Source organism: Porites lutea, chromosome 10, assembly GCF_958299795.1.
Source record: "Porites lutea chromosome 10, jaPorLute2.1, whole genome shotgun sequence".
In the NCBI taxonomy this organism is placed as follows: domain Eukaryota; kingdom Metazoa; phylum Cnidaria; class Anthozoa; order Scleractinia; family Poritidae; genus Porites; species Porites lutea.
This window is the reverse complement of record NC_133210.1, coordinates 21,022,662-21,035,962: the sequence shown is the minus strand read 5'-3', so window position 1 is coordinate 21,035,962 and position 13,301 is coordinate 21,022,662. Positions and strand designations below refer to the sequence as shown.

The following is a 13,301-nucleotide window of genomic DNA, read 5'->3' as shown; positions in this document are numbered from 1 at the left end:
GTACTACTGACAATACTACAAAATTGTTGATATAGAAAGCTTACTTTTTGTCACTCTTTGAGTTGAATGCTGCTAGTTTTTATCTGGCCTGTATTTACTAATTCATCAAGAACCAAACCCCTCACTAGTCAATTATAAATCTACTTATTTTGTGTATATTTCTAAAGTAATATCATGTAAAACTGTGTAAACCCATTCCAGTAACTCCTCAGTTCAAATGCAACCCCAATATCCCCATCTATCCCCATCCATTTAGCTCTCTCTGCGTTGGCTACCCCCAGAGAATTAAACCATTTCCTTGAAGCCAGAGTCAAATTCATCACCCAAATAATTTTCCATTTTTTTTTTTTGCTTTATTTTGTTCAAAAATATTTAAATACATAACAGACCAAGTTCGATATATTAAAATTCTAACATGACTCCAAGGTTTTCTGGTCATTTTTCTATATTTGGTTTGGTCTTCTATGAGCCCAAGTCTCCAGTGGGAATTGCGAGACAACAGAGTTGTGAAAAATTTACAATTTTTGTCCCTAAAGCCTCGGAGTCATGATAGAATTTTTATATATCGACTGTGGGCCATTACAACCTTGTGTGACAATCTACTTTAAATCCTCTAGTTAAGCCCCCCTAATTTATTTCAAGCATGTTTGTGGTCCGGGCGGGGGTCCCCCAGGAGGTACTTTAGGATTTTCTGGGTGGGGATGTGCCGCTAGGACCCTGGATCCCTTAACCTATACTAGAGCTAGTTCAGCTGAATTTTACTACCCTATACTAGAGTAAACTCCCCAACACCCCCCCCCCCCATCCTAGAGTAGCTGTTTTCCAGAAACTACTGAGGTCACTAGCACAGTCTAGCCAAAAAAAAACCTTATACCACAATCGTTTCGCTCCCAAAAAAGCATTTATTTATACTTGTTCATTTTTTCTTTTTCATCAAGTCCTAGATTTCAGGTTAACCTGATTGAATAAAGACCATTTTCATTATATTATAGGGTTTATGTTAAAAAAAAAAAAAAAAAGAAACACTTACCTTCTTTCTCTAAGTCACAAAAAGCTAGTCCACCTTCTTTCTTGTAGTCTCAAAGAACAGTCCTAAATGAGTCCTAATTTTGGACACGGGTTTTGATTTGGTCGATTTTCAACCCCGCATTCAACTTGCATGGTCGCGTCGCAGGTTACATGCTGAGCTCCGGGGCTGAGCTATACCAAGCACGCGCGTACGCCATTATCAAGAACAATAAATTGTTTAATTTTAACCAGTATTAAAACCACCGACCTCTGTCTGAATCCCGATTTTTGACAGTTAATAATATCCAGTACTGTTTTATGATAGCCATCTATTGACACTTTCTTTGCTTTTACTCCCGGGGCTGAGCTGCGTAAATTTCAACTTGCCGACTTGATCTTTTTATATGTTTGAGCGGCAATTCCCGGTTTCCCTAGTCTAGATAAAATCTTCAACCTACTGATCAGTTTCCTGAAAAATGATACCCTATTCTAGACCCAAATGCTCTGATGTATATACCCTATCCTAGAGTAAACTGCTTGAAAACCATACCCTTCACAGCGGCACATACCTATATAGCCCATACATGGCAGTACCCCCCTGGGGCCGGGGGTGCAGATAGAGGCAGGAGGTTAGCAATTTGGTGGTGAAGAATAAGGAGAGAGAGACTTATAAAAGATGGGAGGGGCCGGGGCTTAAGGAGAGGATTTACAGCATTGACCAAAATTTCCCTTGCATGAAAAAAAAAAAAACTGCTATGATCGATCATTTTGTACCTTGGGTGATAGCTTTATGGTTTTATATGATTTAATTTAACCTCTTGTGAGTGACCACTTAATACATGATTCACAATGTGTGAATTATATTATTTCAAGCTATGAAATCCAAAGAAAGAATAAAACCTAATTGTAAAATACTGTTACAAAATTATAATTAAAGTTAGGCTGTTAGAAGACAGGCTATTAATTGAATGAGTGATGCAAGTTTTAATGTTTTCTTATAATATTTTAGTATGTAGGCAGCAATGTTGATGAAAGGAAAACCAGTACAAGGGTCACTGTTAGCATCTGTTATCTGAGCACATCAATAAACCTCACCTGCAAAGTTACCAACTGAGCCTACAGAATTACAGGCAACTGGCCATAGGACTGCAGAGTTCGTAGAATACAAGAAACCTTTTCATTTCATTTTATATAAGCTGCAAAAAAAGCTATTGTTTAAAAAAAAATTCCAGTTTGATACAGTTTCATGTAAGCTTGTCTGTAAGAATGACTTGTTGTTACCTTTGAAAAAAGCTGCAGGTGCTGATCATCAGCTTGAACCATAGAAATTTGACAACAGCAGTGCTTAATATTAGCTAACATATAGTTTATTTCTTGTCTTTGTTGCATTCAGACGTCTGCTTGCCCTTTGCTTGTTTATATATCTTGAGGATTCCTTAATTACCGAAAAAAATCAGAGTGTTTACATGAATTTTGCAAGTTTGCAGCTGGACTTAAGATCCTGTATCCCCACCCCAACCTGCAAGTTGCTTAAACCCATTGACAAGAAAAGTGACACAATATATGTATGCTAATTTACATTGTTTCATAATTCTAACAAAGAGGACTGGAATAATAGCTACTTTAACATGCCCGCGCAAGGCTGAACCTGTACCAATATCATGGTACTTTTTTGAAATGGGCTATTAATAATTCAGGTCTGTGAAACCCTCTACTTTAACTTTATCAAGTTTACTTGGCTTGTTGAACATGATTATCATACAGATTCTGATAGGTATTTTGAGACCTCTCTGCTGCAGTGTTAGCCTGTTCACAGACCCTCTATTTTCTCTATACAGATCGTCGAGGGCGCGTATGAAAATAAAATAGAGCAGTACATGGCTGAGTGGTCAGCCCACCGGTCTTAAAATCCAGTGGTCCAGGGTTCGAGTCGTACTCTGGCCACTTGCTGGATTTGTTCTCATTCATCCAGAGTTCAAATCCTTGCCCACGCTTGCATGTAAATAGCCAACTGGTTGCCTCCTGCCAGTTGGGGATTTTAATCCTGTTATGTTGTATTTGAATTATTTGTTTCCAGGTATTTGAATGGAGTGCCTGTAAACTAGCTGGGCAAGCGAAGTGCACTTTCCGCTATAAACAAGTCTTTTAATAAACCTTTAAAGAAAACGGCAGTGGTTACTGCAGTGTTCACAGTCATGTGACCCAAATCAAAGTTGACCTGTTTCGGAGACAAGCTTGTTGAATCCTTATTCAAGCTTGTAAAATGAGTCAGACAACAAATCAAGGTCTTAAAATAATTAAATGGCCTTGTGCTCAGCTGATAATAATAAATTTATACATTAATTATTAATGCATGAATTTGGAGACCTTGTTTTTGTGTTGTTCACATTTATTATTTACATGTGTAAGGCTGTTCTTGTACCCCTTTCCCTAGCCTGTTCCAGGCTCCGAGATGGTGGTGAAAAGTCGTTCAGTAATAAGAAATGAGAAAAACGCGCGAGGGCTGGGGAGAGACAGGGCGGCGGAGCCTGTACGCATTTTTTTAACGGCCTGTTCCGGTATATCAGCTCCTAATATACCCTCTGATTGGTCAATTGTGACAGTTAACATCATCACCTGGTAGCGTGGTCATTAGTTTGTCATCACCAAGATGGCTAACGCGAATCGCGCGTGTGATCTTCATGAATCGGCGTTGTCTTGTGCTTTAGACGAGTGTCTGCGACTTGGCTCGCGGTAAAGATGTTTTCGGTATTATGCCCACCGGTTTCGGCAAAAGTTTAATCTTTCAGCTATTCCCACGCTTGGCTAAAGCTGCTCTAATCCTAGAAAACTCTGCGATAATAGTCGTTTCGCCGCTGACATCTATAATGCGAGACCAAGTGGAACAACTGAAAAAGCTTGGATGTCCGGCCGCAACTATTTGGCATCGGTGAAGAGGGAAAGGAGGACGCGAAGAAAGAGAGAGAAGGAAAGTGTGAAATTGTTTTCGGTAATCCGGAGTCCTGGTTGATCACAAAGTGGCAATGACAAAACAGTCCAAAGACTGTTAAGCTTAATATTCCGCTATTACCAAGGGAGAAACTACGCGCTCCAGTCAAAAGACTCACACCATTTTCAGAGAAACACTATCAAGCTGGAGTTTACTATAAAGTCACGATGGAATTCTCCTTAGTTGATGTAGCTTAAGTTTAAGCTGCACTTCATTCTTATAATTCTGGATCTGTAAATCACTATCCGTGATAATTTAACATTCTTCAAAGAAAACTAACGAGCTGGGCCCAGCGTGACACAACATTGCAGAAAAATATTACATTAATTCCCGGACTAAAGAAAATCACTTAGTTAGTCAGATCCAGAAGGCACTTCGCCGACTAGAAACAAACGCCGTAGTAAATCGATTTTTGTGCCATGACCTCTCAGTGTGAAACAAGCGGCTAAAGTCACATTTGCTCAGTGACAATGTAGAACCTTCCAGAACATAACCTCAGTACCCATCAGAGGAAAAAACTTACCGCCCCCTTTTATTGCTATAAACTAGAGCCAAAAAAACGGATGCTCTCCCCGGGATGCTCTCACAGGATAACGAATTCGAAGACATAAATTTCCACACATCGCACAAGGAGTTCGCGTCGCGTGCAACGCTCACGCGAGAAACTTGAGAATGATTGTAGCTAACTGAAGTGTTAACAGTTTTGACAGCCGAATCCAGACGTGACAAAAGTGGGCGGAAGAGGGTCGTTAAAGAAATGCTAACAGGCTCTCTCCCCCATTTTTCCCGCCGCCACCGCCCCCTTTCCCAAGTCGTGCGCGTCTTATTTTCGCTTTGCTCGTTTTAATACGTTCCCACTGTACTATCTGAGAGCCTGGCACAGGCTACCCTTTCCCTACCCCCACTACAGAACATGCACATTTAGAGTAGTAGGGAGAAGACGAAGACTTCTTTGTTGCTTTTGCTTTTCAAGAAACAAATAGGTAGTTTTTGCTCCAAAAATAATATACTGTGCAAATTGGATTTCATAGCTTCAAATGAAAACACCACATTCACAAGAATGTCCTTGTCATGTAACCTATTCATTGCTATCATTTAATGAAAATCATTAACAAAGATACTTGTCAAGGACATTCCTACATATATAGCGGTAAACCTTTCATTCCAATGCATCCCATGTATGTCATGGCATGTGGTGGTGTTAACCGAAGGCCATTTATTTTTGTTTATTCTCATTTTATTTTATTTCAGCTGATTTTTTGTAAATTTATGGAAATCTTAGTCTCCTTCACAGCCATTTTTAGGCTTGTCACGCAACGCTGGGAAGAGCGTGACGAGCCTAAAAATGGCTGCGAAGGAGACTAAGGAAATCTTGAAGTGTGAAAAAAAGTGAACTGAAGCTGATAGGACACAGAAAGTCAAAGTTACAGGTCAAAATTAACTTCAAGTTAAAATTTTTTAACCTGGGTTGATTCTCTGTTTCCTTTAATTGCCTCTAAAGCCATGAATAATAATTAGGGCTAGGAGGCAAAGGAAATAGAGAATCAACCTAGGTTAAAAAATGATATGCAATTTATGATATGTATAAAGCTGATTCAATAAAGGTTGCTTTGGGTATTGGTAATGGTCCATTGTTTAATGATCACTGAAACAAATCATTGCCTTGTTCTGTATGCCCAAATTACCACAGCAACCTTTATTGTATTAGGTATATTTGTGTCCCTTCTTGTTCATGAAGCGAGTTAATCACCACAAAATATCTTACATAGACTGGAGTCTTAAAATATTTTCCTGATTAACAAGGAGGCACTGGAAACATATGGCATAGGCTGACAGCTGCATTTTAAAGAGTATTTTTAATACAGTGTGTTGAAGCTGACTTGTGCACTGTGTATTTTAACCCCTAAGTGTGACAGGTACCTAATAACCCTTACAATATTGCAGCCTGTCATCAACCAGAATGGTCATGTGAATAAGCAAAAAAATCACCAAGCGAAAAAAGCTATTAATAGTACATATTCTTCTGACATCAGTATCAGAAGACCCAACATGTGTCTGTCAAAGTAAGGAAACCAAAATACTTCTTGATTAAAAGAAGCTATTTTTCAGAAAATCTTTAGGAAACTGGCTGGACAATTTGTTTCCAAATTTTCAAGAGGTGAAAGTGGGTAAAGAGTAGGGGGTACCTATATTTCCCCAGATGATGGCGTCCTGCCTGTTTGCCCTAACATTTCCATGAGGATTTTTCCCTTTTCATTTTCAGTCTTCATTCCCAGGATAATTTTCGAATAATCCCTCAGTTTGAAGACTGCACATTAGTTGCTTGACGGAAGTTTACTTCAATTCACTCAAAATAATAATTCTAGTAAATTTTTTAATTCATATAGAAATGACTCAACACCGTTCAACACAAAATAGAACATTTTCGACATACTAGTCAAAGCAAGGAAGCGTTACGTTATATTACATTTGCTTTCACTTTTAGTTAAATTCCAAGATTCAGAAACCGCTTTGTTGTCATCATTTCAGGATTGGAGACTGGTGAGAATAATGGTAAAACCGAGCTGGTGATATCTCACAGTACATCATCTTTCATATTCACACGATCCCCTCCTAATACACACGCACTTACAGCCTTACCTTATTTTCACTTTTTGCCCCTAAAAGAGAGCGTTGAGCAATGAAACAAAATAAGAATGGTCGGTGCTTCCTCTTTCGGTTTTTCTCCAAACAGACCATGAAACACGGCGATTTATTGAACGATTTGCCAAATCCGTGCAACTGCGAAACATCTTTATTCTCAAGAACCACGCACTTTACAAGTAAGCTTATTAGTTTTTCAAACTTTTTCTTACAAAGACTTTTACTTCGAAATCCTAGTTGTGCAACGGTGGCACATTTTGCTGCTGAATTTTTCAGATTATTATTATTTTTTTTCTTGCGACTGCCCAGTCAAACCGGAAGTCCGCGATTTGCGGACTCCAAATTGGAACCAGCCAGAGCTCTCGATCCCCGCCGCTGACCAAAAGGATCGAAGCTCTGGGAACGAGAATGGCGCCACGTTGGATTGCCGTTGCTACGGGCAACATTCACATGAAAACGACTCAAGAACAGAAATAAGACGCGAACCATTTATACGAGCTGTTCTCGTCTTAGATAAGACATGCTCGCATAAATGGGACAGTTCGCGTCTTATTTAAGACGCGTCTTATGTAAGGCGCTTCTAATTTTTCCTCGTATAAATGGCCCTAATGTTCCGTGACAGATAGTTTTTTTTTTCTATCAGCCTCAAAATTTTACTTTTTCCTTCACAACATAAATATATCCACCCCCATTTTTCTCCATTAAAAATATTCTAAACTTATTTAAAAAAAATTCTTAAACCTTATTTGCGCCGGGGACTACAACCTAACCGAAGCTTTTTTTAGATCGAATAAATTCTAGTCGAGATTTTTAAGAGAAACTGTAAAAATAGATGCAATTCAAGACATTTCACTGTAATTTCACCTTAAATAATTAACTCCTTTTGCAGATGACTGTACGTAGCCTTATGAATAGTACATTATCCTTCCGGTTTGCTTCATCAGCACGAACATGAAGGTATGGGATAGCCACCCCAGACTCTCTTTAGCTAAGTTAGACTAACCCTACGGGTTCCTCATCCCCCTAACATAACCACCCCAATCCTTAACTTAAATCCGCTTCCATTGCTTTCCAAGCCTAACCATGTTGCAAAAGGAATAAAAGATACACATATGGTCACCCAATACTATGATTTAATACGAAAAAAAAGCAGTACACAATAAAGAAGGCTTGGGTAAAACCAGCTAGAGTGTCGCTTACACCACATGGATGCAGAACCGGATTTAACTTTATATAATGGTGAGCTGAGGGGGAAGTCTTCCAACAGACATGATCCATGATGGCTCTTAAGTCAGCCCCAGCCACAGCCAAAGAAATCGCGCATCCTCTTCTCAAGCCATGCAGGACGTCATGCAAAGTGATCCGACGGTTCGTAAAGATATGCGATAGTTACTGGGTATAAGACGCAAGTCTAGCCTGTGCTGCACTTCAATCAAAAGAAGTTGGCAGAATTTCACCAGGTGGATTAACAGGAAAAAATAAGTGTTAACCTTACCTAAGCGGGGCCCCGATCAAAGCACAAATTCGACTGACGTTTCAATAACAGCAACGGGGCACAATTAAGCTTCCCTGTAACGCCTAACTGCAAATAGATTCGAAGCACCATCGCCGGCGGAGAGATTTCGTTAGGATGTGATTGAAAAGGAGACCTTCCTTTTAAGGGAAATATAACAACTGCTTTGTCTTTACTCTTCCAAGGTCACCCACTCTATTGCCCCAAACAAGAGTGTCTTTAAAAACACCTGGCCCCGGTTGTTCAAACGTCGGATAGCGCTATCTACCGGATAAATCACTATCCAGCGGATAAGTATTACGGAAATCAATTACGCTATCCGCTGGATAGTGATTTATCCGGTGGGTAGCGATATCCGACGTTTGAACAACCGGAGCCTAATCTCTTGCAAGAATAAAAAGCTGAGTAGGGGAGGAAATTCGTCCAGATAGACGCTTCAAGATTTCAGAAGAGGTTGCGGCCAGGTCTTGAATTAAAAATGGTTCAACCTGAATCGGAACAGTTCTAGCTAGAAGCTGTTCTTCCTTAACTGCTGTCAAGTAGAATTTAACCGTTAAAGAAGCTGCGGGATTCCCGTACCCAGGAATTACAGAATCCCCCACTGGCGGTCAAAATATTCCCCTGCTTAAAACGTTCATAACCAATTTACTGACTTTACACACATCTCAACTGTGGAAATTCACAAACCAAATTGCTGGCTTGTCCAAGTACCCACAATTTAACCTCATACACAAAGCACTTCACTGGCTTGTCGAATACTCCGTGGTTGAAAGTTTGTTGGCTTCACCAATACACCATTTTACAGTTGTGGACTTAGTACCCTAGCCTTCAAGTGAATGTGAGGCTGACGGTGACCTTGTTTTGATACAAACCTTCTTTGCTTTATTATGGAAATTGTCCTTGAAAAATAATACTAGTTACCATAAGAATAACTAATGATCTACATTATAAAGCAAAACGACGTCAACTTCAGACTCGCTTCCATCCATAACTGTAAAATGGCCTATTCACGTGTATCAGGGCAATTTTTGTCAATTAAAACTACAGATGTAGAAAATTGTAGTAATTCACAAACCACTTCGCTGGCTTGTACACGTAACCTAGCCGTATTAACTAACAAACCACTCCGCTGGCTTCTCGATAATACTCTTCGGCCCAAATTTTTCATTAACCACTTCACTGGCTTATCAAAATATTCCGTAGTTAAAGATTGTTAGCTATTGTTGGCTTCACCGGTTTGTACACGTAACGAAAATTACATTTGTTCACAAACCACTCCTCTCGCCTGTACCCGTAATGTAGCCGTAGAATTTAACAAACCACCTCGCCGGTTCGTCGAAATACTCCGCGACCCAAATCTTTCACAAACCACTTCGCTGGATTGAAAAAAAAAACATTTCGTCACAAGTAAGAAATATCCTGGACTACTTCAGATAGACTCACGTACAGAAAAATAAGCTTAGAAATTGGAAGAAAAAAAAATATCCTACGCAAGGATAAATAACCCCGGAACAAAATCAATGAAAGAAATACCTCTAGGATATCTGAAACGGCAGAACTCTCAGATTGTCTAGATTGTAAGCTCTAAGAAGCACCAGCAACAGAATTGTTCACACGACCCGAAGCTGTTGGCGTTGGTTGTTGACTGGCAGCTTGCAACACCTGTTGCCGCGTTTCTGCAGGGTGAATTTGTCGAAGAGTAGAAGCAACTTCGTCCGGTGAAGGGTTGGCCGGACGCGTTAGCGCGTCAGGAGTATTCATGACTAATGAGTTTTGGACCCAGCGCAAATGAAACTGATGCATAATTACCGGAGTCTTATATAACGCTAATATATAGATTTAGCCAAGGCTAAAAGCGAAGCTATCGATAATATTTATAGTTTGTTCAAACAATGTAAAATCGTGTAAGCGGCGACGGCAACGCCGGAGAACGGTGAAAAAACAACAATAGGAGAGCTTAACAGTTATTTGGAAAACCAGGAAATTTCGGGGAGAATTCAAATGGAACCGTTCATCCTGGTGGAAATTTTGCGAAAAAAAAAAAGTAATACCTTTCGAGGTAGTACCTTTTTCCCGTTCTTACCGAAACAACCGAAATTTTCTGTACCTTTTGTTTGGATTACCAGTGCCAGGCTTTATGTCGAGAGAAAGTGAAAAATTTACCGGTTTGTAAATGGTACAACTCAATCCCGTTTCTTTTTTTGGTGAAAAAAAAAAAATACCAGTACCATTTGACGGAAATTTTTCACCGAAATGTCCGTTCAAATGGCAAGCGCCCTTAGCCAAAAAGCAACTTTGCACGTGCAGCACACCTCTTTTGTGTGTTTGTCATTTTCTCACCCCTGCTACGTAATTTTCATCTTCGTCGCCCAGTATCCTCCTCTTTTATAAAGTGGTGAATAATATCGTCTATCTATATCACAACATTAAGAGCCAATTCATGCAAAAATCGACCAAAATCGCCGATTCGAGTTGCATCGACCACTTGTTTTGCTGTTCGAATGTGGAATCGTTGAGTTCTATTCGATGAAATATTCCCCACACGTTGTCTTGAATGAGGTACAATTCAGTCGTTTGAAGGAAATGTTAGGGAAGTTAAGAACCACGACGACGGCTTGGTCGACAACGACCGGAAGTGAGTTAAACTGTACTGCGCAAGCGCGACCAGTAAATTTCGTCGTTGTGGTGTCGTCGACGACGCCAAACAAAGTAGAATCACGTCGTCCTGTAATCCACAAGCTTCGGCAGGTATAAGTCCACTGTTTTAAGCGGTTTTTGAAGGCCTTTGCATTTTCTTGTCCTCCTAAATCCAGGTATCGTTCCTTTTTTCTCCTAGCAAGCGATGTTGATTGAAAATTCGACTAATGAATTGATTTTACTTTGAAGAATGACAACAGTTGAGGAGGCCGAGCGAGCGAACTCGTAAGTGAATTGTGATAAATTTATTTGTACGTATTTAGGTAAGCCAAATCGTATATCTTTGATATAGAGGAAATAAACTTTATATGGAAAACAGCTATCACACCAGAATGTCTCTTTTTCGAAATCTAAACTCTGACAGACACTCGGACTCGGTCATCTCATTCAAGTTGAAAGTTGAATAATTTCGTACGAAAAGTAGGTGTATTTCCACTCGAAAAGGTCAGACAACACAAAACATTTTTCATCGTCAATGAAATTAGACGTACGGCTTGAACAAATTAGATATTGCATTGTTTTGAAAGACGCCATTGCGAAAAACTTTGTTGCGAACGAACATCACAGTTTTACATCTGTGTTTACATTCAGTGTCGTCGTCGTCGACCTACCGACCGACTGCATCTTAACTTTCCTTTTTCCCGCCGAAACTGACGTTCTCGTTCCAGTCTTTTCCCAGTCAACAGACGTCGTCGTCGTGAACTTCGTCGTGGTTCTTAAGTTCCGTAATAAAACAACGACAACAACAAAGCCATCAGAACTGGACTGTGATCTTTAACCTTTACAAAAAAAAAAATTACTCTAGGGAAAATCGGGTTTAATTTCAAACTAAAAGTAAAACTGAAAGGTTTATTTTATCGGACAGATTAGGTGGATTGGTGCCGTAACCGGGAGACTCTGGGTTATCTAAGAGAATTGACAACTCTTGAATCTAAGTGACTTATTAAATCAATTATGTGATTGGCGATTTCCCTTGGAACTTGGCACTAATTGGAATAACTATTCCGTCGCCATCCAATACCGAGCTCGCAACGATGGAAAGGGCATATATTAAAGGAACTTAGGGCGCTTTCGATCTGTCAGAACTGGCCGACTGGACCATCGCCCGACCGGTCATTTTGAAAATGAAATAGGATTTTTCCAAGAGTTTTTGCCGAAAAACGTTCTCTTTCGAGCATACTATTTCGGATTAGACTGATCTAGCTGAAGATTTTGATTAAAAGGGAAATTATCATTGTGAGGGGAATGGTCTGGCTGGGCAGTTCTGAGCTAAAATAAAGTCTGTTTCGCTTTCAATACCAGAAAGAGACCATGTCGACCTATGCGCAGTTACGTCCTTAATAGTTAGACAACGACAAAGGAACAATCTCAGTTGATCTCTGCTTATTCCTTCAAGCGAACACAGAGTACCTACTAATGCTCGAAAAAAGGAGCACGAACCTTCCATAGCTTCATCGAAGAAGAGCGCACACAAACAGTGTGTATGCAAAGATCTATTTCTTTTTCAAGTGGGAATGAACAGTTGATGAGTCAAATTAAACTAAATTTAATTCGATAATGTTGATCAGATGCCTAAAACGTCAAAATATTAAAGATGATTCTCGGGTAAAATAATGTCAACTGGAGTGTTTTTGAAGAGGGAGGAGTATAAAAGATGAATCTTCTTTTGCGTACTGGAGTCGGTAAAGCGCGTAACGTGTATTTCACCGGAAGTAGACCCTTGGCACACTCCTATGCAAATGAGATTAATTGAAGTGAACGGATCCACGAGCAAGGAACCTTGCTTTGTTAAACTACCGAGTTTTACTTTATAGACGGCTTTTTTAAGGTCCAGGTTTCTCAAAATTTTTAACAAGCATGAGATGTTAACTTGAAAACATTAGAGAAAACAGAGAGATGAAGAAATTACCAGAAAGCTGTCACGCACCTCCACAATGCTACAATGTGAACGCACCCATTCCAGCGGACTTCACGACTCCGGTAACATAGCATGACATAGGTGATAAGACGGCAAAATGAAACAACTTGGAGCTTGAAGTACAACAGATACAGGTTAAGGTGAGCTTTTCAAAAAAATTGTTCTACATATCAAGGCTACCAGCGTTGTAAACGGAAACCTAAAGTCAAATTGTTGGTGGTGGTCGCGTGACTCATGTGTTGGATGGCGTTATTTCATGTTGTCTGTAACAGGAATTTCAAATAATTTCTGAGAACCTCAAAGTGATTTTCCCAGAATAATTTTAACATAACATAATAGTTTGATGCTTGTAGTGTTTTCCCCTTCAATCCTGAAAAATTCTGATCAAAGGCACTTGATGAAAATGGGCAATTTTTTCAACTACCTTCCGTGGTTGGACAACAGGTAGACATACGCTTCAGCTTTTTTATAATTACTCAGACTGTTGTAATGCTAAAAATATTATATATTTTGGTCAACGACGAGTTATACTT

The 13,301-nt window shown here is 39.7% G+C and overlaps 1 protein-coding gene across 1 annotated transcript in view; it reads right to left on the bottom strand.

Moving 5' to 3' along the window:
* LOC140949654 (uncharacterized) overlaps nucleotides 1–13,301 on the bottom strand; it is a 460,765-nt gene that overhangs the window by 256,811 nt on the left and 190,653 nt on the right. The gene's annotated exons all lie outside the window — the stretch shown is intronic.